Raw genomic sequence first — 26,860 nt, 5'->3', positions numbered from 1 at the left:
GGGCTAGTGGGAGGGGAGAGAAAGTGGTCACAGGCAGAGCTAGGCTAGTGGGAGGGGAGGGAAAGTGGTCACAGGCAGAACTAGGCTTGTGGGAGGGGAGGGAAACTGGTCACAGGTAGAGCAAGTGGGAGGAAGGGAAAGTGGTCACAGGCAGAGCTAGGCTAGTGGGAGGGGAGGGAAAGTGGTCACAGGCAGGGCTAGTGGGAGGAGAGGGAAAGTGGTCACAGGTAGAGCTAGTGGGAGGGGAGGGAAAGTGGTCACAGGCAGAGCTAGTGGGAGGAAGGGAAAGTGGTCACAGGCAGAGCTAGTGGGAGGGGAGGGAAAGTGGTCACAGGCAGAGCTAGTGGGAGGAGAGGGAAAGTGGTCACAGGCAGAGCTAGTGGGAGGGGAGGGAAAGTGGTCACAGGCAGAGCTAGTGGGAGGGGAGGGAAAGTGGTCACAGGCAGAGCTAGTGGGAGGAGAGGGAAAGTGGTCACAGGCAGAGCTAGTGGGAGGGGAGGGAAAGTGGTCACAGGCAGAGCTAGTGGGAGGAGAGGGAAAGTGGTCACAGGCAGAGCTAGTGGGAGGGGAGAGATAGTGGTCACAGGCAGAGCTAGGCTAGTGGGAGGGGAGGGAAAGTGGTCACAGGCAGAGCTAGTGGGAGGGGAGAGAAAGTGGTCACAGGCAGAGCTAGGCTAGTGGGAGGGGAGGGAAAGTGGTCACAGGCAGAGCTAGTGGGAGGGGAGAGAAAGTGGTCACAGGCAGAGCTAGTGGGAGGAGAGGGGAAGTGGTCACAGGCAGAGCTAGTGGGAGGGGAGAGAAAGTGGTCACAGGCAGAGCTAGGCTAGTGGGAGGGGAGGGAAAGTGGTCACAGGCAGAGCTAGTGGGAGGGGAGAGAAAGTGGTCACAGGCAGAGCTAGGCTAGTGGGAGGGGAGGGAAAGTGGTCACAGGCAGAACTAGGCTTGTGGGAGGGGAGGGAAACTGGTCACAGGTAGAGCAAGTGGGAGGAAGGGAAAGTGGTCACAGGCAGAGCTAGGCTAGTGGGAGGGGAGGGAAAGTGGTCACAGGTAGAGCAAGTGGGAGGAAGGGAAAGTGGTCACAGGCAGAGCTAGGCTAGTGGGAGGGGAGAGAAAGTGGTCACAGGCAGGGCTAGGCTAGTGGGAGGGACGGTGGACACAGGCAGGGCTAGCCTAGTGGGAGAGGAGCGGTGTAGAGGCCCGTGGGAGAGGAGCGGTGTAGAGGCCAGAGAGACTATGCCATTCTGATATAGTACTGTTGGCACAACAGCCTCTGAGTATGCTTTCCAGACACTGCAACCATGGAATAGACTCTGCCATCAAGATCAAGGTGTGTGTGTGTGTACATGTGCGAGTCATCGTGAACCACATGGAGTATATTTCTATACGTATGGTTTAGTCACACTTCCTCTTACTAAGCCTTGTCCTTGAATTGTTGTCAGTTCTCCTTTATAATACCAACAAGTCTGTCGTTGAGGAGAGAAAAGTCTGGGACTCCTCTGAGCTGGCTTCTTTACTTTACATACTCGTGTCCTAGCTTCCCGTGTGTGTGTGTGTGTGTGTGTGTGTGTGTGTGTGTGTGTGTGTGTGTGTGTGGGCGCGCTGTAAGCGGTTTAGACCGTTGGGGAGAGATGGATGGATAGAGGGATAGATGAGGAGAGGCGTGTGCTATTGTCATGCATGCTGTATAAGTCTGTCGCTATGTCCTTCCTTCCCCTCCTCCCTCTCCCTCTTTCCCATGCCACCCCATCACTCACTCTCTTTATGGGAATGAGAGATGAGCCAGCAGGTCAGTGCTGTAAACTGGGTAACAAGCTCTGTGGCTGTGTCAGCCCGCCACAGCTAAAGAAGAGAAGCCGGCCTTAAGATTGATGTCCACTGCTCTACTCTGCCCTGCAGCAGGAAGAAGAGAGGGGCAAGGAGGGAAGGGGGAGGATGGGGGGGGGGAGGAAAGGAAGATTGGGGGGTTAGGGGAGGAGGCAAGACGGGCGGAGAGAGGAAGGGGAGGAGGCAAGACGGGCGGAGAGAGGAAGGGGAGGAGGCAAGACGGGCGGAGAGAGGAAGGGGAGGAGGCAAGACGGGCGGAGAGAGGAAGGGGAGGAGGCAAGACGGGCGGAGAGAGGAAGGGGAGGAGGCAAGACGGGCGGAGAGAGGAAGGGGAGGAGGCAAGACGGGCGGAGAGAGGAAGGGGAGGAGGCAAGACGGGCGGAGAGAGGAAGGGGAGGAGGCAAGACGGGCGGAGAGAGGAAGGGGAGGAGGCAAGACGGGCGGAGAGAGGAAGGGGAGGAGGCAAGACGGGCGGGGAGAGGAAGGGGAGGAGGCAAGACGGGCGGAGAGAGGAAGGGGAGGAGGCAAGACGGGCGGAGAGAGGAAGGGGAGGAGGCAAGACGGGCGGAGAGAGGAAGGGGAGGAGGCAAGACGGGCGGAGAGAGGAAGGGGAGGAGGCAAGACGGGCGGAGAGAGGAAGGGGAGGAGGCAAGACGGGCGGAGAGAGGAAGGGGAGGAGGCAAGACGGGCGGAGAGAGGAAGGGGAGGAGGCAAGATGGGCGGAGAGAGGAAGGGGAGGAGGCAAGACGGGCGGAGAGAGGAAGGGGAGGAGGCAAGACGGGCGGAGGGATGGAGGAGGCAAGACGGGCGGAGGGATGGAGGAGGCAAGACGGGCGGAGGGATGGAGGAGGCAAGACGGGCGGAGGGATGGAGGAGGCAAGACGGGCGGAGAGAGGAAGGGGAGGAGGCAAGACGGGCGGAGAGAGGAAGGGGAGGAGGCAAGACGGGCGGAGAGAGGAAGGGGAGGAGGCAAGATGGGCGGAGAGAGGAAGGGGAGGAGGCAAGACGGGCGGAGAGAGGAAGGGGAGGAGGCAAGACGGGCGGAGGGATGGAGGAGGCAAGACGGGCGGAGGGATGGAGGAGGCAAGACGGGCGGAGGGATGGAGGAGGCAAGACGGGCGGAGGGATGGAGGAGGCAAGACGGGCGGAGGGATGGAGGAGGCAAGACGGGCGGAGGGATGAAGGGGAAGAGAAGCAGTTGTGAAAGGGAAGGCTTTGAATTTACTTAGATTTTCCAGACAGCATTGTAAACCCTGACAACTCCAATGGCAAAGCCTGGAGATGGATTATAAAGGAGCCTGCACGCAATGTGTTCACATGCATACATTCAGCATATCCACTAATATACTAACACATGGCTGATATTTTCTATTGATATAACATTATACTGTTGTACAACACTGTCTGTACACTCACCAATCAATGTATACAAGGTCATATGATATTCCTTTGGTCTATTTCTGTACAGTATGTAACAGGCTTCACTGTTCTGCTGAGCGTGTTTCCTCTCCCACAACATGCTTGATCTCGTGCTCCCTGCCACGCCAACACGTCTACCTCACCGCCATGCTTGATCTCGTGCTCCCTGCCACGCCAACACGTCTACCTCACCGCCATGCTTGATCTCGTGCTCCCTGCCACGCCAACACGTCTACCTCACCGCCATGCTTGATCTCGTGCTCCCTGCCACGCCAACACGTCTACCTCACCGCCATGCTTGATATCGTGCTCCCTGCCACGCCAACACGTCTACCTCACCGCCATGCTTGATCTCATGCTCCCTGCCACGCCAACACGTCTACCTCACCGCCATGCTTGATCTCGTGCTCCCTGCCACGCCAACACGTCTACCTCACAGCCATGCTTGATCTCGTGCTCCCTGCCACGCCAACACGTCTACCTCACCGCCATGCTTGATCTCGTGCTCCCTGCCACGCCAACACGTCTACCTCACCGCCATGCTTGATCTCGTGCTCCCTGCCACGCCAACACGTCTACCTCGTCGCCATGCTTGATCTCGTGCTCCCTGCCCCGCCAACATGTCTACCTCACCGCCATGCTTGACAACGTACTCGCCACTGAAAAATATCTATTGGCTCCTTTTCAAGCTGTGGGTGACTATCCTGTACGATCTGACTCCGTTACACACTACAACACGTATGATAAGTCCTCTACTCCATGACCCCTCCCTCTCCTGTGACAAGTGAAAAAGACTGAGGCCTCGGGGGAGAGATGGAAGAGGAGACGGATGGGGATAATAGCTAGGTAGATGAAGGGAGATGATCAGGTGACAGAGATGGGACAAGACAGTGAGAGAAGGAAATCTAGACAGAAAAGGAATTGATCCTCTTGTACAGATCTGTCTGGTTTATTGACGGATCTTGACAAAATAATCACAACTTTGTTTCGACAACAAACATATGGCTTTTTCCAGGTGTGTCTGTTTAGTTTTGTGTAAAAAGCAGGTGTTGGTCTGATTCCACCGTAGTGTTCTGAGAGGATAGTCTGCAGCATACAGAGGGCAGACAGACACGTTCTCCCCCAGATATGTGAAATGAACCGGCTGCTAACAACGGATGGAGAAATTAGAGCAGGGAACGAATTAGACCAGGGACTTGAGTGCACACTAACACATAGACATACACACACGCACACACTCATATATAAACTGCTAATTACTTTGTGAGCTCCAATCTGTGGTGCGATGGAGCAGGAGCAATGTTGTGCTATTGTGGGTGTTTGCCTGGCTCATAACAACAGACCAGTGAGGGGGAGACAAGCTCATATATTAAGATAACCCTGAAATGGAATTGTATTTCCCTGGCGGTTCAAACGACTTCTGTGGTTGTGAACTGATAGTGGATGAGATTTGGCTTTAATGAAGCAAGACTTATTGTGCACAATGCAGCAGAGGTAGGTAGGTGGGGGGGGGGGGGGGGGTGTTTGTGTGTATCCCATTTTGACTAGGTGCCCTGTCATCAGTATGTTTTTGTGTAGCCACAGAGGAGACTTTGTTGCTATTATTCAAGCTAGGTTGAAGTGTGTGTCTGAGCGCAGAGAATCATTTGGCTTGAAATCAAATGAAAGAGTTTTATTCCGTGAGTGTGAGGCTCATCCCTGGGCTTAATCAATCTCAAGATCCCCAAAGACGCATGCGAGTGTGTGTTAATTTGTGTGTTTGCATGTGTATGCTTTCGTGTGTGTGTGTGTGTATACGTATACCCACTGTTGTGGCATTGTCACATTCATCTATTTATTAAAATGTTCCCTCCTGGCCTGGCCCGTCCCTAATGAGACCTGTGGAGCAGATGAGTGATGGAGCTGAACTCTGCCTTGGAGGCCAACACACACCTCTAGGAGAGGGAGGAAGGAGAGAGGAAGGGGGAGAGCAAGGCAGGAAGGTGGAGAGCAGGAGTGAGGAAAGGAAGCTGGTAGAAGGAAGGAAGGAGAGAGAAATGGTGAGAGAAAGGGGTAGAGGGAGGGTATGTGACCTGATAGAGATGCACTGTTGGTTAAGACAAGGAGAAGAGGTAGGCGAGGGAAGGAGCTGAAAGACTAGAGGAGTAGATGACGAGATAGACGGAGAGAGGCGGTAGAGGATGAGCGCCGGAGAGAGGCGGTAGAGGATGAGCGCCGGAGAGAGGCGGTAGAGGATGAGCGCCGGAGAGAGGCGGTAGAGGATGAGCGCCGGAGAGAGGCGGTAGAGGATGAGCGCCGGAGAGAGGCGGTAGAGGATGAGCGCCGGAGAGAGGCGGTAGAGGATGAGCGCCGGAGAGAGGCGGTAGAGGATGAGCGCCGGAGAGAGAAGGTAGAGGATGAGCGCCGGAGAGAGGCGGTAGAGGATGAGCGCCGGAGAGAGGCGGTAGAGGATGAGCGCCGGAGAGAGGCGGTAGAGGATGAGCGCCGGAGAGAGAAGGTAGAGGATGAGCGCCGGAGAGAGGCGGTAGAGGATGAGCGCCGGAGAGAGGCAGAGACGGGAGGGAAAAAGACAGAGGGAGGACGTGAGGGTGGGGAGGGAGGAGAGGAATGAGAGAGCACGCTAATACAGTGGGGAAGAAACAGAGATGGCGTGAGCTGGAGGGAAGGAGACAGACATTGTGTCATAACAGTGAGATATTGAAGGACAGCGAGGGAGGGGGGTTGTCTTGCGTGGTTGCCCGGTCCATTTGTTACCAGCATGTGGGTAAATGAAAGGCTTCTCTCAGCCTCGTTAAGCTTGATGCACTGCCCCAGCCATCCTAGCGCAGCGCTGATTAAAATGCATCGTCTGCAGCGGCAGGGCTGGAGGAGCCAGAGGAGTGGGCAGCAGACCAGGGCTGAGGCTGCACTCCTGTCCCCCTGGTGCAGTGCCACAGCAAATGGGCCGAAAGGTCACGCCTCAGTGACACCACAGCCATGCCTTATTTATCTAGCCTTTTACTTCAACCAGCAGGGTTGGGAGAGATGAGGCCAGAGGGAGGTTCTTTGGCTCATTTGTCCATTTTGAGGACAAGTGATTTACAGGTTATACAGAAGCTTGAACTTGCAACTCTTCGTGAGTCATTGGAATAGCTGAAATCCATCTTCTTGGAATATTCAGTTCAGCCACACATACTCACACTGGCTAGCGCTAAGGCTCACACTGGCTAGCGCTAAGGCTCACACTGGCTAGCGCTAAGGCTCACACTGGCTAGCGCTAAGGCTCACACTGGCTAGCGCTAAGGCTCACACTGGCTAGCGCTAAGGCTCACACTTATACCATTGACGCAGGCTTCTCAGAATTAAGTCTTCACACACACACACCTGCCCTCTCCCCCTCCCTTCCTTCCTCTTCCATTCACTCAGTGTAATGAGCCTGTACCTGAGAATAAGCTAGAAAGACAGAGAAAGTGCACTAATTCGATCTCCTCCTCGTTTCATCTCTCGTCTCTTTGATAGTTACAAACACCAACTGTATAATCTCTGTGAACAGTTTTGGCGGCTTGGGGGGGAAAAGGGAAATGAGGAAGAAGATTTAACCTGCTTCTGTCTGCCCACATCCTCCGCCCAACCTTCACTCTTCATGTGATCTGTGGCTGCCTGCTGTGCTGTTCTCCGTGAGCTGGTGACGGAGGCTTGAAGGAATTAGGAAGGAACCGTAACCCACTAGACTGCTAGTAAACCAACACTAGCTGGGACTCAGAAGACAGATCTATAGATCTAGCACAGTTCCTTATTCAGTTGAAGCACAAGGCATAGTGACGGGATTGGTCTGGTGACAACGGGCGCTTCCCAATTGTCACCTTTTTCCCGTTATAGTGCACTACTTTTGATCCGTGTCCATAGGGCTCTGGTCAAAGGTAGGGTGCCATTTGGGATACAACCGTACTGTTGAAGGGCAAGGCATTGGGTAGCGACAGGTAGTTACTGTACTGTCAGTCCAGCCATGCTGATCTATGGTCTTGTTCAAGGGAAGGCTTATAAAGACTTGGCTGTTTGATCTGTGGATGCACCTGGCTGCACATGTTGGGTGGTGTGACAGGCTTTTGTTAATTTGAATTCCTCCGTATTTGTCTCGTTCCGCTCTCCCTTCTCTAACCCCCCTCCTTTTCTCCCTCTATTGCACCCTTCTTGTGTTTCCTCTCCTGCTTTCTCTTGGACCCTCACTTGGTCTGTTTGCTCCCTCCCTCTTTTCTCTCCATCTTCTCTTCCCATTCTTGCATACACTGTCTTTCCTTCCTTCCTCTTGCTCTCACCTCTCACCTCTCACCCCCCCCCCCCCCCCCCCCCTCTCTATCCCTCCTCTCTCTCTGTGGTCTGTGGTGCAGGTCCAGAGAGGTATAATTGGGCTGTGCCCTGTTAGAGAGCTGCTGGGAGAGGAGCTTTAATCTTTAGTCTCACTCAAAATGCAAAGTGAAGGCTGGAGGCTGCTTGCTACACCACGGCCGGGATTTTACTCTACCTCAGACATACACCCACACATAAACACACATATATATATATATATACACACATATATAGATATATATATACAGTGAGGGGAAAAAAATATTTGATCCCCTGCTGATTTTGTGCGTTTGCCCACTGACAAAGAAATTATCAGTCTATAATTTTAATGGTAGGTTTATTTGAACAGTGAGAGACAGAATAACAACAAAAAAATCCAGAAAAACACATGTCAAAAATGTTATAAATTGATTGCATTTTAATGAGGGAAATAAGTATTTGACCCCGCTGCAAAACATGACTTAGTACTTGGTGGCAAAACCCTTGTTGGCAATCAGAGGTCAGACGTTTCTTGTAGTTGGCCACCAGGTTTGCACACATCTCAGGAGGGATTTTGTCCCACTCCTCTTTGCAGATCTTCTCCAAGTCATTAAGGTTTCGAGGCTGACGTTTGGCAACTCGAACCTTCAGCTCCCTCCACAGATTTTCTATGGCATTAAGGTCTGGAGACTGGCAATGCCACTCCAGGACCTTAATGTGCTTCTTCTTGAGCTACTCCTTTGTTGCCTTGGCCGTGTGTTTTGGGTCATTGTCATGCTGGAATACCCATCCACGACCCATTTTCAATGCCCTGGCTGAGGGAAGGAGGTTGTCACCCAAGATTTGACCGTACATGGCCCCGTCTATCGTCCCTTTGATGCGGGGAAGTTGTCCTGTCCCCTTAGCAGAAAAACACCCCCAAAGCATAATGTTTCCACCTCCATGTTTGACGGTGGGGATGGTGTTCTTGGGGTCATAGGCAGCATTCCTCCTCCTCCAAACACGGCGAGTTGAGTTGATGCCAAAGAGCTCCATTTTGGTCTCATCTGACCACAACACTTTCACCCAGTTGTCCTCTGAATCATTCAGATGTTCATTGGCAAACTTTAGACGGGCATGTATATGTGCTTTCTTGAGCAGGGGGACCTTGCGGGCGCTGCAGGATTTCAGTCCTTCACGGCGTAGTGTGTTACCAATTGTTTTCTTGGTGACTATGGTCCCAGCTGCCTTGAGATCATTGACAAGATCCTCCCGTGTAGTTCTGGGCTGATTCCTCACCGTTCTCATGATCATTGCAACTCCACGAGGTGAGATCTTGCATGGAGCCCCAGGCCGAGGGAGATTGACAGTTCTTTTGTGTTTCTTCCATTTGCGAATAATCGCACCAACTGTTGTCACCTTCTCACCAAGCTGCTTGGCGATGGTCTTGTAGCCCATTCCTGCCTTGTGTAGGTCTACAATCTTGTCCCTGACATCCTTGGAGAGCTCTTTGGTCTTGGCCATGGTGGAGAGTCTGGAATCTGATTGATTGATTGCTTCTGTGGACAGGTGTCTTTTATACAGGTAACAAACTGAGATTAGGAGCACTCCCTTTAAGAGTGTGCTCCTAATTTCAGCTCATTACCTGTATAAAAGACACCTGGGAGCCAGAAATCTTTCTGATTGAGAGGGGGGTCAAATACTTATTTTCCTCATTTAAAATGCAAATCAATTTATAACATTTTTGACATGCGTTTGTCTGGATTTTTTTGTTATTCCTGCTCTCACTGTTCAAATATACCTACCATTAAAATGATAGACTGATCATTTCTTTGTCAGTGGGGAAACGTACAAAATCAGCAGTGGATCAAATACTTTTTCCCTCACTTTATATATATATATATATATATATATATATATATATATATATATATATACACACATATACAGTTGAAGTCGGAAGTTTACATACACCTTAGCCAAATACATTTAAACTCAGTTTTTCACAATTCCTGACATTTAATCAGACTAAAAATTCCCTGTCTTAGGTCAGTTAGGATCACCAATTTATTTTAAGATGGTGAAATGTCAGAATAGTAGTAGAGAGAATGATTTATTTCAGCTTTTATTTATTTCATCACATTCCCAGTGGGTCAGAAGTTTACATACACTCAATTAGTATTTGGTAGCATTGCCTTTAAATTGTTTAACATGGGTCAAACGTTACGGGTAGCCTTCCACAAGCCTCCCACAATAATTTGGGTGAATTTTGGCCCATTCCTCATGACAAAGCTGGTGTAACTGAGTCAGGTTTGTAGGCCTCCTTGCTCGCCCACGCTTTTTCAGTTTTGCCCACAAATGTTCTATAGGATTGAGGTCATGGCTTTCTGATGGCCGCTCCAATACCTTGACCTTGTTGTCCTTAAGCCATTTTGCCACAACTTTGCTTGCAAATATTCTTGCGGTCATTGTCCATTTGGAAGACCTATTGCAACCAAGCTTTAACTTCCTGACTGATGTCTTGAGATGTTTCTTCAATATATCCACAATTTTCCTCCCTCATGATGCCATCTATTTTGTGAAGTGCACCAGTCCCTCCTGCAGCAAAGCACCCCCACAACATGATGCTGCCACCCCCGTGCTTCAAGGTTGGGATGGTGTTCTTCGGCTTGCAAGCATCTCCCTTTTTCCTCCAAATATAATGATTGTCATTATGGCCAAACAGTTCTATTTTTGTTTCATCAGACCAGAGGACATTTCTCCAAAAAGTATGATCTTTGTCCCCATGTGCAGTTGCAAACCGTAGTCTGGCTTTGTTATGGCGTTTTGGAGCAGTGGCCTCTTCCTTGCTGAGCGGCCTTTCAGGTTCTGTCGATATAGGACTCGTTCTACTGTGGATATAGATACTTTGTACCTGTTTCCTCCAGCATCTTCACAAGGTCCTTTGCTGCTGTTCTGGGAGTGAGTTGCACTTTTCGCAACAAGGTACGTTCATCTCTAGGAGGCAGAATGTGTCTCCCTCTTGAGCGGTATGACAGCTGCGTGGTCCCATGGTGTTTATACTTGCGTACTATTGTTTGTACAGATGAACATGGTACCTTAAGGCATTTGGAAACTGCTCCCAAGGATGAACCAGACTTGTTGAGGTCTACACATTTTTTTCTGAGGTCTTGGCTGATTCAATTTTGATTTTCCCATGATTTCAAGCAAATAGGCACTGAGTTTGAAGGTAGGCCTTGAAATACAACAACAGGTACACCTCCAATTGACTTAAATAATGTCAATAAGCCTATCAGAAGCTTCTAAAGCCATGACATCATTTTCTGGAATTTTCCAAGCTGTTTCAAAACAGTCAACTGAGTGTATGTAAACTTCTGACCCACTGGAATTGTAATGCAGTGAATTATAAGTGAAATAATCTGTCTGTAAACAATTGTTGGAAAAGTTACTTGTGTCATGCAGAAAGTAGAGGTCCTAACCGACTTGCCAAAACTATAGTTTGTTAACAAGAAATTTGTGGAGTGGTTGAAAAACGAGTTTTAATGACTCCAACCTAAGTGTATGTAAACTTCCGACTTCAAATGTATACACACACACACACACACACACACACACACACACACACACACACACACACACACACACACACACACACACACACTGTATATATATATATATATATATATATATATATACAGACACACATACAGACACACACACACATGCATATATACAGACACACACACACATAGTAAGCATTTCACTGTTAGTCTACACCTGTTGTTTACGAAGCATATGACAAATACATGTACATATATTTACATATAAATACATGCTCACGCACACACATAATGCTGTCTGTCCAGCAGTCCGTTTTCCATAAGTTGTTGGGACCTATGAATACTGATTAGGTGTTTGTACAGAACATGTCAAAGAAGCCGTGTCTCATTCTATGGAGGATATAGAGACGTGTTGACTGGTTAATGCTGTGGAGGATATAGAGACGTGTTGACTGGTTAATGCTGTGGAGGATATAGAGACGTGTTGACTGGTTAATGCTGTGGAGGATATAGAGACGTGTTGACTGGTTAATGCTGTGGAGGATATAGAGACGTGTTGACTGGTTAATGCTATGGAGGATATAGAGACGTGTTGACTGGTTAATGCTGTGGAGGATATAGAGACGTGTTGACTGGTTAATGCTGTGGAGGATATAGAGACGTGTTGTGTTGACTGGTTAATGCTATGGAGGATATAGAGACGTGTTGACTGGTTAATGCTATGGAGGGTATAGAGACGTGTTGTGTTGACTGGCTAATGCTGTGGAGGATATAGAGACGTGTTGACTGGTTAATGCTGTGGAGGATATAGAGACGTGTTGACTGGTTAATGCTATGGAGGATATAGAGACGTGTTGACTGGTTAATGCTGTGGAGGATATAGAGACGTGTTGTGTTGACTGGTTAATGCTATGGAGGATATAGAGACGTGTTGACTGGTTAATGCTATGGAGGGTATAGAGACGTGTTGTGTTGACTGGCTAATGCTGTGGAGGATATAGAGACGTGTTGACTGGTTAATGCTGTGGAGGATATAGAGACGTGTTGACTGGTTAATGCTATGGAGGATATAGAGACGTGTTGACTGGTTAATGCTGTGGAGGATATAGAGACGTGTTGACTGGTTAATGCTATGGAGGATATAGAGACGTGTTGACTGGTTAATGCTATGGAGGATATATAGACGTGTTGACTGGTTAATGCTATGGAGGATATAGAGACGTGTTGTGTTGACTGGCTAATGCTGTGGAGGATATAGAGACGTGTTGACTGGTTAATGCTGTGGAGGATATAGAGACGTGTTGTGTTGACTGGTTAATGCTATGGAGGATATAGAGACGTGTTGACTGGTTAATGCTATGGAGTGTATAGAGACGTGTTGTGTTGACTGGTTAATGCTGTGGAGGATATAGAGACGTGTTGACTGGCTAATGCTGTGGAGGATATAGAGACGTGTTGACTGGTTAATGCTATGGAGGATATAGAGACGTGTTGACTGGTTAATGCTGTGGAGGATATAGAGACGTGTTGACTGGTTAATGCTGTGGAGGATATAGAGACGTGTTGACTGGTTAATGCTATGGAGGATATAGAGACGTGTTGACTGGTTAATGCTGTGGAGGATATAGAGACGTGTTGACTGGTTAATGCTGTGGAGGATATAGAGACGTGTTGACTGGTTAATGCTGTGGAGGATATAGAGACGTGTTGACTGGTTAATGCTGTGGAGGATATAGAGACGTGTTGACTGGTTAATGCTATGGAGGATATAGAGACGTGTTGACGTGTTGACTGGTTAATGCTATGGAGGATATAGAGACGTGTTGACTGGTTAATGCTGTGGAGGATATAGACGTGTTGACTGGTTAATGCTATGGAGGATATAGAGACGTGTTGACTGGTTAATGCTGTGGAGGATATAGAGACGTGTTGACTGGTTAATGCTATGGAGGATATAGAGACGTGTTGACTGGTTAATGCTATGGAGGATATAGAGACGTGTTGACTGGTTAATGCTATGGAGGATATAGAGACGTGTTGACTGGTTAATGCTGTGGAGGATATAGAGACGTGTTGTGTTGACTGGTTAATACTATGGAGGATATAGAGACGTGTTGACTGGTTAATGCTGTGGAGGATATAGAGACGTGTTGACTGGTTAATGCTGTGGAGGATATAGAGACGTGTTGACTGGTTAATGCTATGGAGGATATAGAGACGTGTTGACTGGTTAATGCTATGGAGGATATAGAGACGTGTTGTTTTGACTGGTTAATGCTATGGAGGATATAGAGACGTGTTGATTGGTTAATGCTGTGGAGGATATAGAGACGTGTTGACTGGTTAATGCTGTGGAGGATATAGAGACGTGTTGTGTTGACTGGTTAATGCTATGGAGGATATAGAGACGTGTTGACTGGTTAATGCTATGGAGGATATAGAGACGTGTTGACTGGTTAATGCTATGGAGGATATAGAGACGTGTTGACTGGTTAATGCTATGGAGGATATAGAGACGTGTTGACTGGCTAATGCTGTGGAGGATATAGAGACGTGTTGACTGGCTAATGCTATGGAGGATATAGAGACGTGTTGACTGGTTAATGCTGTGGAGGATATAGAGACGTGTTGACTGGTTAATGCTATGGAGGATATAGAGACGTGTTGACTGGTTAATGCTATGGAGGATATAGAGACGTGTTGACTGGTTAATGCTATGGAGGATATAGAGACGTGTTGACTGGTTAATGCTGTGGAGGATATAGAGACGTGTTGTGTTGACTGGTTAATACTATGGAGGATATAGAGACGTGTTGACTGGTTAATGCTGTGGAGGATATAGAGACGTGTTGACTGGTTAATGCTGTGGAGGATATAGAGACGTGTTGACTGGTTAATGCTATGGAGGATATAGAGACGTGTTGACTGGTTAATGCTATGGAGGATATAGAGACGTGTTGTGTTGACTGGTTAATGCTATGGAGGATGTAGAGACGTGTTGACTGGTTAATGCTGTGGAGGATATAGAGACGTGTTGACTGGTTAATGCTGTGGAGGATATAGAGACGTGTTGTGTTGACTGGTTAATGCTATGGAGGATATAGAGACGTGTTGACTGGTTAATGCTGTGGAGGATATAGAGACGTGTTGACTGGTTAATGCTGTGGAGGATATAGAGACGTGTTGTGTTGACTGGTTAATGCTATGGAGGATATAGAGACGTGTTGACTGGTTAATGCTGTGGAGGATATAGAGACGTGTTGACTGGTTAATGCTATGGAGGATATAGAGACGTGTTGTGTTGACTGGTTAATGCTATGGAGGATATAGAGACGTGTTGACTGGTTAATGCTGTGGAGGATATAGAGACGTGTTGACTGGTTAATGCTGTGGAGGATATAGAGACGTGTTGTGTTGACTGGTTAATGCTGTGGAGGATATAGAGACGTGTTGTGTTGACTGGTTAATGCTATGGAGGATATAGAGACGTGTTGACTGGTTAATGCTATGGAGGATATAGAGACGTGTTGACTGGTTAATGCTGTGGAGGATATAGAGACGTGTTGACTGGTTAATGCTATGGAGGATATAGAGACGTGTTGACTGGTTAATGCTGTGGAGGATATAGAGACGTGTTGACTGGTTAATGCTATGGAGGATATAGAGACGTGTTGACTGGTTAATGCTGTGGAGGATATAGAGACGTGTTGACTGGTTAATGCTGTGGAGGATATAGAGACGTGTTGACTGGTTAATGCTATGGAGGATATAGAGACGTGTTGACTGGTTAATGCTGTGGAGGATATAGAGACGTGTTGACTGGTTAATGCTGTGGAGGATATAGAGACGTGTTGACTGGTTAATGCTATGGAGGATATAGAGACGTGTTGACTGGTTAATGCTGTGGAGGATATAGAGACGTGTTGTGTTGACTGGTTAATGCTATGGAGGATATAGAGACGTGTTGACTGGTTAATGCTATGGAGGATATAGAGACGTGTTGTGTTGACTGGCTAATGCTGTGGAGGATATAGAGACGTGTTGACTGGTTAATGCTATGGAAGATATAGAGACGTGTTGTGTTGACTGGCTAATGCTGTGGAGGATATAGAGACGTGTTGACTGGTTAATGCTGTGGAGGATATAGAGACGTGTTGTGTTGACTGGCTAATGCTGTGGAGGATATAGAGACGTGTTGACTGGTTAATGCTGTGGAGGATATAGAGACGTGTTGTGTTGACTGGTTAATGCTGTGGAGGATATAGAGACGTGTTGACTGGTTAATGCTATGGAGGATATAGAGACGTGTTGACTGGTTAATGCTATGGAGGATATAGAGACGTGTTGTGTTGACTGGGTATTGAGTGTGCAGGTAATTGATTGGAGGCTGTAATTAGTAGATTGCCGTCATTGATTAATCACAGTCCAGTAGAGCCAACATTATCACCTGTTGTTCATGTTATTCTGAGCGCGTTTGTTTGCTCTGGTGAGCAGACTAGCTATATTCATCCCTCTCACACCGTGTACCAGGACTGGAGACTGTCTGTCTTCCTTTCAACAGGCCAGGACACAGAACATTCTGTATTATCTTTCCTCATTCACTTTCTTCTCCTTTTAAATGCCCTCCATTTTACCCATCATTCCATCCTTCTCATCTTTTCAGTTTTCTGTCATCCTTTCCTCTCTCTTTTCTTCATTCCTTGCTTCCTTTTTCATCCCCTATTTCTCATTGTCTTCTCTCCCTCTCTCTCTTCACTGTTTGTTAGGTCTCAGGTTCTGCCATTGTCATTTTGGATTAGTGCTGATTAGTCTAATTATTATGATTTCTTCGTTGCTTTTTGGACATAGTATCAGATGGAACTCTTCTAAATGGCTCATGTATTTTATCACTTGTTAAGTCACTTTGCTAATAGAATAATTATTCTGCTAATCAGCAAGTTTCCTTGAGATACTAAAAGTATAAGGATGTTCAGTCACATCTCCAGATTCTTGTCAGATAGCTGGTGCACTTACAGTACATGCTGTATGGTACAGAATAAAAGGGAAGAAATTGAAAATATTGCCCATATACAGGTGTGTGTGTGTGTATTCATGGCTCTAGTGGAAGTGTGTAGGGAAGGCTCCCTGATTGATAGTCTGGTTGTGTAAGAGAGGCTGGATGGACTCCAGACAGGCAGTGTCATGGTAACAGACAGTAACCCACGGTAGCGTGTCCTTCTCAAGCTGAGGTGTGTGTGTGTTCATAGCATGTGTGTGTGGGTGCGTATGCACATGTATGCGTGTGTGTATTTCCGCACTCGTGTGTGCATGTGTTTGTGTGAGCAGGGGGGGACAAAATCCCTCATTTCACTGTGAGACCAGCAGAGTCCCAGGGTGATGTATGAGGTCACTCAACCATTCAGAGGCTCAGCCTTCTCCAAAGTTATCTAGTCCCCTGTCCTTCCAACACACACACACACCTGAAAGGTCACACTGGAGAGTGTTTGTCGTGTCCGCTTGAGCTATTGCCCCATTATTACCCTTACTAGATATCTGTCTCTGTCACCTATCTCTACCTCCATCTCTCTACCTCCCCATCTCCCTCTGTTTCTCTGTCCACTTGTCTGTGTGGATAGATGCTTTCATCTAAGCAGCTTTTTAGAAATATGAATAAGACATGTTTACCAGCCTAAGCTATCACTCAGTTAAGTGGTCAATAGCACCATCAGAGGGTCCTTGAACAGCCAATTAGAATTGCTCCAGACACATCTAAGTGTTCAACCAATCATATAGTCCTAGATTGGCTTATGAAAACATCTATTCTTCAAGGGACCCATTGCCTTCCTCCTGGACTTAAGCCCAAGTCATAATGCCTTCTCATCACTCTGGCTAAGGTGAGTGTGTGTGACTGCTTCACACCATCAGTGTGACAATCGCTCAGTAAGCCTTGTTAAAAATTCCATCAAAACCCAACGCTGACGTTGTTTACGTAATTCTGTATTCTTTCCTTTATTTACATTCCATTCAAAATTTTCATTAAAATGCAAAGGATTTCCCCCCCCCTCACTTAAAAAAAAAAAAATCTCCCGAATCCCTCAGCACTTGAGAATTATCTTGATTTGTAAGGCTTTGTTCTTTTCTCCTCTGCTCTTGCTCTCTCTCTCTGTCTGAGGACTCCCTAGTGTTTGGGGGGTTCTGTGTAGAGGGGTAGAGACAGGGGGTCTCTCTTTGCTGTACTGGGGTGATTGCTCACACTTTAACTGTTTCTGTGAACTTCAGAGTTCACCGCAGAGGATAAGAGAGTGAAGTTGCATAGTAACCCACTGTAATGCACTGATAACCAGGTGTGAAGGACAGAACTCCTGCTATCAACACTTGTTTACATCTGATAATTGTGTTTTCTTAGAGAAATGTAAATAAATCAATTAACCTATTAAACTCAATCAAACAATATAACAATTTTCTGATGATTTACAAGGTACTCATTGGAATTAGGGCAGAAATAATGTATTAATGATGGGTAAGTGTAGCAGGATAGAAAGTCATGTAAACGTACAAACAAAGCTTTTACATTGCAGATTGTTTGCACTCCCTTTTTCACTCTTTCTCCCACTTTCTTTATTCTTCCTCTTCATCATGTTGTTCTCTTCTCTCTCAGATCACTTCTCTTCTGGTAGGACTCTTCTGCTCTTTTCCATTTGTGCTCACATGATTTACTGTATTCTCCTCTCTTGTTTGGTTGGGCTTGGTTACTGTGCCAAATTGATCTGGAATCCAATGTCCCCTGAAACTATTCCAGCAAGGTGTGCCGGTAGGGATGTGTGTGTTTGTGTGTGCGGTACAGCATGCACAGTAAGTGTTTGGGTGTGTGTACCTGAGCAGCCTGCAAAACACAGAGGGCATGTGTTGGTGCTTCAACAATCTGCATCATCACTAGATTTAAAATGAATAAATAAATGCATGAATTTGTCTCACAAAGGTGCGAGTGCAATGACGTGAAAAATAATCATCATTACGCTGTGGCTCTGGCTAATGAGTACTACCGTGATAGCTGCACAGTACACTACCACTCTGTTTTATTAACTTAGTCATCAGATTTAGCTGGTCCCTAACCATTCTCTACTGTAACTCTATCCAGATCTCTAAGTATATTAGTTTTGTTGCATGGAAGAATTACACTGAAAATAGATACTAATTTGATGCCAGCTCACTAAAACAATATTTTTTCAACGTAAAGCAAGTGAGGGCCATCACTTTTACTACTCATACAATCACGTTCTCGCAAGTTAAATGTACTGTAGAGCTGTGTTGAGTCTGAACGGGATTTCAGACAGACATGTGTGTGCTTGGTGCTCTGGGCTGATATCATTCTTCTCTTAGACAGCAGATATGTATGCTCTTGAAATTTCCTGTCCTTTGTTCAATGACTCCTCTCCTCTCCTCCATCTAGCTGAGGAGCTTGGATATCTGATCGACAAACATCTGTTACCAGCCTTGAAAAAAGTTGGATGGTGTGACAAGTAATAGCACTTCTCTCTGTCTCTCTCTCTGTCTGTACGTGTCTCTGTCTGTCTCTCTCTCTGTGTGTCTGTGTGTGTGCCTGTGTGTGCTAGTGCATGTCTGTCTGTGTGACCCATCACGTTTTGTACTGTAGTGTGTGCACAGGAAGTCTTAACAAACACATCTGTTTTGTGCAACACTCACCTACTGCACAGTATTAGGCTGACATGTTTATCAGATTATGACTGATTATGGTGAGGGCATGTAGCCACGCGGCTGAAGCAGGTGAATTGGCTGTGGAAAGATAGGGAGAACAGTAATCCAGATGACGGAGGGAAGGCCAGAGGGGAAATGAGACCAATACAGATAAACTGATGACATATGATGGGACTTTTGTCTCACTGCAACTTTGCCTTTGTGAAAATAACCTCATTGCAGCAGTCTGGGAGTAAGTTACATAACTCCTTCAAAAGAAAGTATTGACTTAGGTTTCTATTGTTTTTAAGATATGACACAGCACTTGAACAGGGGCAGATGTCTGTTACTACTTTACAGAAGAGGTATTTTAAAGTCATTTCTTGGTTGTCAGAAATGAGTTCTTGAATATGTGAACTTTCATGTCATGTCAATTTTAATTTCGGTTTGGAACAAAATAATCTGAAACACAACCAAAACAAACAGCAAATGCGTCCAACAAAACTTGATGTGCTAGGAATATGGGACCAAATTCTACACTTTTGACTGCTTTAATACACATATAAGAGATTTTTTTGCAATTCTTTTGTTCCCCTAAAATGGGGGGGGGGGACAAAAAGTACAAGAAGTGCTGTAATTTCTAAATGAATAACTCTTATTGGCCGTGGCTTTATTCACAAGGAGCCTCTTAGGATCCCTCGCCCTGGATGCATCCTCCTCTTCACTGCCTCAGCATATGACACCTTCTATACTACTCTGATCCTGGACAACTCAACCTGCCTTTCTCTAACTGCATTTCAACTCTAGGCCTACTGATGCTTTTGTCACTACAAATGTTGCGTAGGTATAGCTAATGTGGCCCCTGGTATTCACACCTGTGCTCTAGTCAACAGCTCACAGATACAGTGTGGGTATAGCTAATGTGGCCCCTGGTATTCACACCTGTGCTCTAGTCAACAGCTCACAGATACAGTGTGGGTATAGCTAATGTGGCCCCTGGTATTCACACCTGTGCTCTAGTCAACAGCTCACAGATACAGTGTGGGTATAGCTAATGTGGCCCCTGGTATTCACACCTGTGCTCTAGTCAACAGCTCACAGATACAGTGTGGGTATAGCGAATGTGGCCCCTGGTATTCACACCTGTGCTCTAGTCAACAGCTCACAGATACAGTGTGGGTATAGCGAATGTGGCCCCTGATATTCACACCTGTGCTCTAGTCAACAGCTCACAGATACAGTGTGGGTATAGCGAATGTGGCCCCTGGTATTCACACCTGTGCTCTAGTCAACAGCTCACAGATACAGTGTGGGTATAGCTAATGTGGCCCCTGATATTCACACCTGTGCTCTAGTCAACAGCTCACAGATACAGTGTGGGTATAGCGAATGTGGCCCCTGGTATTCACACCTGTGCTCTAGTCAACAGCTCACAGATACAGTGTGGGTATAGCGAATGTGGCCCCTGATATTCACACCTGTGCTCTAGTCAACAGCTCACAGATACAGTGTGGGTATAGCGAATGTGGCCCCTGGTATTCACACCTGTGCTCTAGTCAACAGCTCACAGATACAGTGTGGGTATAGCTAATGTGGCCCCTGATATTCACACCTGTGCTCTAGTCAACAGCTCACAGATACAGTGTGGGTATAGCGAATGTGGCCCCTGGTATTCACACCTGTGCTCTAGTCAACAGCTCACAGATACAGTGTGGGTATAGCGAATGTGGCCCCTGGTATTCACACCTGTGCTCTAGTCAACAGCTCACAGATACAGTGTGGGTATAGCTAATGTGGCCCCTGGTATTCACACCTGTGCTCTAGTCAACAGCTCACAGATACAGTGTGGGTATAGCGAATGTGGCCCCTGGTATTCACACCTGTGCTCTAGTCAACAGCTCACAGATACAGTGTGGGTATAGCTAATGTGGCCCCTGGTATTCACACCTGTGCTCTAGTCAACAGCTCACAGATACAGTGTGGGTATAGCGAATGTGGCCCCTGGTATTCACACCTGTGCTCTAGTCAACAGCTCACAGATACAGTGTGGGTATAGCCTACATGATGACATTATTATGGACAAAAGAGCAGGATTGTTTTTATTTGTCAAATGGCAATCAAGCATAGATCATCATGTCACCAGAATAAGACCCTGGATATTTATTGAAAATAGCATCAAGCTCATCACTGTACACTTTCACCATCCTGGGAAGTTCATCTTAACGTATTTCATCTGTAACCTTATGCCGTGTCTTTGGCTATGCCGGATTAAGTGATATCTATAAAATAATTTCTCTAATTAATATTACCTGATTAAGCTAATCAGGTAAATAATTAACTATGAAGTCGGGGCACCACGAAATAATGTTTATAGAGCTGTTATCTTCTGAATAAACTCTTAAAGACCTAGTAATCTTTTACATCAATAGCAGTCAATATTTAATCGTCACCTTGTTTAGTCTCATCTGAAGTTGTAAATTCTTGGTTATCTTCACTAACCCTGGCTAACAAGTTGAATCAGCAATACAACATTTGGTTTAATTATTTATTTACTAAATACCTAACTAATCACACAGAATTACATATACACAGAATGAATCATACATTGATGGACCTGGTGAACGGAGCCGATATAGCGGCTGGTTACACAAAGAAAGGGGGGGTTTGAGTGAAAGAGTGGGAAGTCTGAGTAACAAAGGGAGAAGCTATGCTATCGTAAATACAGTATCTTATGCATTCTAAATTACTGCCCATTTGAAAAAGGAGAATGCAATACATTTTTACTCTTCGGTAGATTGGTCGTTGATGGAAGGCCGGTTTGTCCAGCATGGATCTCTGGTGGTAGAATGGATACTTGGTAGTACCGTCGTCATGTGGTGGACAGATACTCTGTCCGTCCTCTCCTAGCCCACGTCTACAGTTGCTGCGCTAACGCGACGGCTCGGAGTTATCACTTCTTTAGTGAATAAGAGTTCAAAGTTCATACCAAGTTGCTGCACTTTAAGCTCATGCTAAATTCTGGCTGGTATAGTCGAAATTCATCCTTCTGGCGTGTAGGTCGTCACCTTCACATTGAAATTCGATGCTAATTTTGTTAGATTCTTGCTTGGCCTAGTTCTGTAGGTTGGCTTTGTTCTGTAGATGGTCTTTGTCCGATCAACGCTGGGACCTCGAGTCCACACGTCCTTGGAACAGCTTATTATCTGAGCCCTTTTAACGTAGGACTTTCACCCTAACGTCCTCGGAACAGGAAGTAAAATTTTCGTCAAGGGCTTTATATAGGAGGGGAGAGAAGGGCGTGTTTCATAGTTTATAACCAATGTCTGTTCACATGGGCGGGGCCACTGAGTTGAGCATAGTTTACTCTATGACAAACCGTTCTCTCATTAAGAGGCCAAATTACATTTAATCTTTTCACAAATAGTTTCATATTTAAACATTTAATTGCAATCTGATAACTATAATGTGTAGACTTTCCAAGATACAGTTTGTCATCCTATCATCAGTAATAATGTCTCAGACGCCAACTTCTGGCATCATATTCATTTAGTACCACCGCATATTTTCAGCTGGTTGGATTACCAAAATATGGTTCCTTTCCCCCCACCTTTTGATGTTCCCAGACTCTCTATGTTTTATCAAAAGCATTTCAAGAGTCCTTTTGTAGAGTCAAGAGAGAGGAAAGGGAGAAAGGTATTTATGGGGGGGGTCATAAACCTCACCCACAGGCCAATGTCATGACACTAATAAACTGCATACTATCAAATCAAATGTTATTTGTCACATGAGAATACATCAAGTGTAGACTTCACCGTAAAATACTTATGAGCCCTTTCCCAACAAAGCAGTTCAAGTAAGAAAATGTGCAAATAGATAAAGAACATACTCTTAGTGGGAGGACCACACAACATATCATTGCATGACTCCAAGTTAACTTAGATATGATAGTTATTATATCAATATTTGTGCATTAAAGTATTTTTCACAATTTCTCGCATTATACATTTTAGACACTAAAAGATCACACCTTGTCGAGCGTATTTTGTTTTGTCGACATTTGAAAAGTTTACCGATACATTTTATGCTTCCATCAGGCCTGTCATTAAATGTTTTATCCGACATGTACTTTACTCATATAAAAAGCCATTTTGAGGATGCTGGAATTATATTTTGGACAAACGTGCGCATGCCTAAAGAAGAATTTTGAAGTAGCATAATCAGATACAAACATTGGACTGGTTGTGTTTATGCCACATATAAAAGGTAATACATTTGAACAAGTTAAATTACAAATATTTAGGCTATAAAGCGTTAGGTTGGAGGTCAGCAAGGAATAGCCGCATGGATTGGAGATGAGGCAGAGCGCGTGTTAGGCTCCCGGCAGGCCGTTATTCAGGAAACTTATGTGGCCACATTATTATAGGACGACTTGGGAGAATGATGATCCGCAACAGACAGTGCATCTCAGTATCAAAAGTAAAATTATAGCCAGACTGGCCTGCTACTGTGCCTTTTGAGATTTTATCAACTGTCTAGACCCACAAGTGATCCAAATGGAATGAAACATTCAAATCACATGGCTTTGGCACCATTATTCAAATGTCATTTTCACTGCAGCCTAGAGTATAATTTTGGACTCACTTGAAAACAATTATGCAGTTATTCATTGTATTGTGGCGTTGTAGGCTAGCCTAGATGATTGTATTGTTCCTTAACAAGATAAATAGGGGAGCTTTTTGAGCTGTGTGTCTCACGTTGTTTCCATGTCATTTCAATGATACGTTGAATCAACGTGGAATTAAGGTTTGTGCCCAATGTGTTCTTTCATGCACCAGGCCTCAGCTATTCCTATTTGTTCTTGTGGATTCATATTGGGAGCAGCTTTGAATGCTTTTATGTGTGGTATGATTGCTAGTTAGCCTATTGCAGATCTGGACAAACAATCCACCTACCACTATTGTCACTATAATTTGTTAGGATGGAAGAATTTATATAGTAAAACCTGCAACAGAGTTAACGTAAACCGGGGAAAAAACACACTACCCTCCCCTGTGCCCAATAGAAAAGGACACAATAGTCCACCCCCCTGTCCCTAACAACAACCTAGTATGCAAAGTGTAAATACAAAAAGATATATTAGTTGGTAAGGCATGGAAAAAGACAGACAGGAACCTTCCCGTTAGCCATGATTGGTTGAGATAATAGTGGGCCTGGACATGCCTAGAGATGAGTTCTGATTGGTCTGCTATGTTACAGGCTTCTGTCAATAACCGGAATGGGAGCTTCATTGCTGTGTGTTGCATTTTGTTGAAGGGTGTTTCTTCTCATAAACATTTGTATGCATATGTTTCCACTTACACATGATTTACATATTTAACACCCTGATGTTATGTTGCTCGTTTGTACGTTGCATGTTTGCGTGTGTTTCCTGCTGCTGTGTTACTTGTCTCTGTATTCTTCATGCTGTGCAGTAGGTGTTCTTTCTTGCTCCCACCCTCTCTCCCTATCCTCTCTCTTTATGATAGTGCATCACGTGTTGATATGTAATATATGACTGGGGCCCAGTGACCCTGAAGCCAAAGCGATATTGGCCCACTCTGGGTTCTTTAGTGATATGGATGGTGATAAAATAAAGATGAGACGGGGCCCATGATATTTACAGAAGGACAACGTGATTATGTGAGCCCTGTTTGTTCTGCTATGGAGAGCTCAGGTTGTGATGAAAAGCAAGAGAGGATGATATTAAAGCTGAACCATTTTGTAAACGATTGAAAGATGGACAGACAGAAGGAGAGAGAGTGAAGGACAGACGGAGGAGCGGGAAAGATGGCAAAAGATTGAGGGAGGGAGAGTGTTTGTTGGTTTGTTTGTTTGTTTGTTGCGTGGCTGGTCACTGGGGCGTTGTTGCGTGGCTGGTCACCGGGGCGTTGTTGCGTGACTGGTCACTGGGGCGTTTCAGCGTGGCTGGTCACTGGGGCGTTGCTGCGTGGCTGGTCACTGGGGCGTTGCTGCGTGGCTGGTCACTGGGGCGTTGCTGCGTGGCTGGTCACTGGGGCGTTGCTGCGTGGTTGGTCACTGGGGCGTTGCTGCGTGGCTGGTCACTGGGGCGTTGCTGCGTGGCTGGTCACTGGGGCGTGGCTGGTCACTGGGGCGTTGCTGCGTGGCTGGTCACTGGAGCGTTGTTGCGTGGCTGGTCACTGGGGAGTTGCTGCGTGGCTGGTTACTGGGGCGTTGCTGCGTGGCTGGTCACTGGGGCGTTGTTGCGTGGCTGGTCACTGGGGCGTTGTTGCGTGGCTGGTCACTGGGGCGTGCCTGGTCACTGGAGCGTTGTTGCGTGGCTGGTCACTGGGGAGTTGTTGCGTGGCTGGTCACTGGGGCGTTGTTGCGTGGCTGGTCACTGGGGAGTTGCTGCGTGGCTGGTCACTGGGGCGTTGTTGCGTGGCTGGTCACTGGGGCGTTGTTGCGTGGCTGGTCACTGGGGCGTTGTTGCGTGGCTGGTCACTGGGGCGTTGTTGCGTGGCTGGTCACTGGGGCGTTGCTGCGTGGCTGGTCACTGGGGCGTTGTTGCGTGGCTGGTCACTGGGGCGTTGCTGCGTGGCTGGTCACTGGGGCGTTGCTGCGTGGCTGGTCACTGGGGCGTTGCTGCGTGGCTGGTCACTGGGGCATTGCTATTTCAAACCTGAGGTGGCTACATTGCTTTTGTCCCTTTGAGTCTGGCACTAAAGCTGAACTGCTCTGCTGGGTACCAAGCAGCTTTAACTTGATTTGTATAATCATAATCCCCAAGGTACTGTAAGTTTGTGTGGGAGGCAAAGACAAATGTGTAAACATGAACAAAATAGATTGTCTGTGGTAATAACTATGTAATAACCCCATAATAGAAGTATTACAGCTGTGATCATAACAGTTATGCTAATGCAATGACTGAGGGGCAATGTCATGGACAGTTTGGATGAGATGTGTTGATGGAGGGAATATGATGTGAGTTTCCAGCCTCCCAGTGACCTAAAATGTCATTCAACTTCTGAAGATGGTGCTTCTCTTCTACTACATCTCAATTTCCGAGTGGGTGAATCTGATTTACGACAGTTTCATAGACTTTCACATTGAGCTCCATGTGAGGAGACGGTGTGAATGCACTGTGTCCAGTGATGTGACAGGGTTTTTGACCTGAGAAAGCCCTGAATTGAAGCTTGTGCTGCAGGCCTCGTCAAATTGGAAGTGGAAAAGTGGGAGGTCAGTAAAGGTATGGTGGTGATGGTTTGGGGGTGTGAGCAGCGGGCCAGCTCCTCTGGCTTGAAGGTCGCCAGGCTCGGCCAACTCTAAAAGCTGCTTGACCATTTCTTCCCTGCTAATAGAATTTGTGCACCATCTGTTTTCTCGCGGCGTGCCAGCCCAGAACCCCTGCTAATTATGATATAATATCCTGTTCTACGGCAGTCCAACGTCTTTCATTCCCAGAGCAAACACACCGGGGGCGGATGTAGCAAACACACCGGGGGCGGCCGCAGCAGCACATAGACACACAGAGACAGAAACCTCCACGCTACCAGCTAATAAAATAACGTTTCCATGCTGAAAGAATATATCTTACCGCAAGTAGAGCCAGGAAATATGTTTAGAGCCTTAACGATGTTGCCAGGCGACTGTTGCCTGGGCTCTGGGGTCCCCGATGGCAGACGGAGGGACAAGGCTGGTGGCAGAGCAGAGGCTTTGTACACGGTGTTTAAGGGAGATTTTTGCTGCTCGGCTGTCATCACCGTGACTATGATAGGTCTGTTCACTATGTCACGCTCTAACAGGGAGCAGGAAAGCCAACACTTCCCTTGTTCACTCTCTCAGGGGTTTTTCTTTTGAAAATAGCCCACCATAAACTATAGCATTATTATTAACTCTACTTCAATTTTAGCAATTTTCTCTGGCCATTGTGTGTCTTGCTGAATTTGTTATAATGCAAGATCATGATCTCAATATAAAATCTGTGCTTCAGCTACTTGGCTACTTGACTCTCCCAGGTCGCCCTGGCTCTGTCTTGTTGATGTTTTTCCTGCATGCCCTTGTTTTCACAGATTAACCTTGCTCCAGACAAAGTGAGACGG

This window comes from Salvelinus alpinus, chromosome 1, assembly GCF_045679555.1.
Source record: "Salvelinus alpinus chromosome 1, SLU_Salpinus.1, whole genome shotgun sequence".
NCBI lineage: Eukaryota > Metazoa > Chordata > Actinopteri > Salmoniformes > Salmonidae > Salvelinus > Salvelinus alpinus.
The sequence above is the reverse complement of the archived record's forward strand: the minus strand, read 5'-3'. Positions refer to the sequence as shown.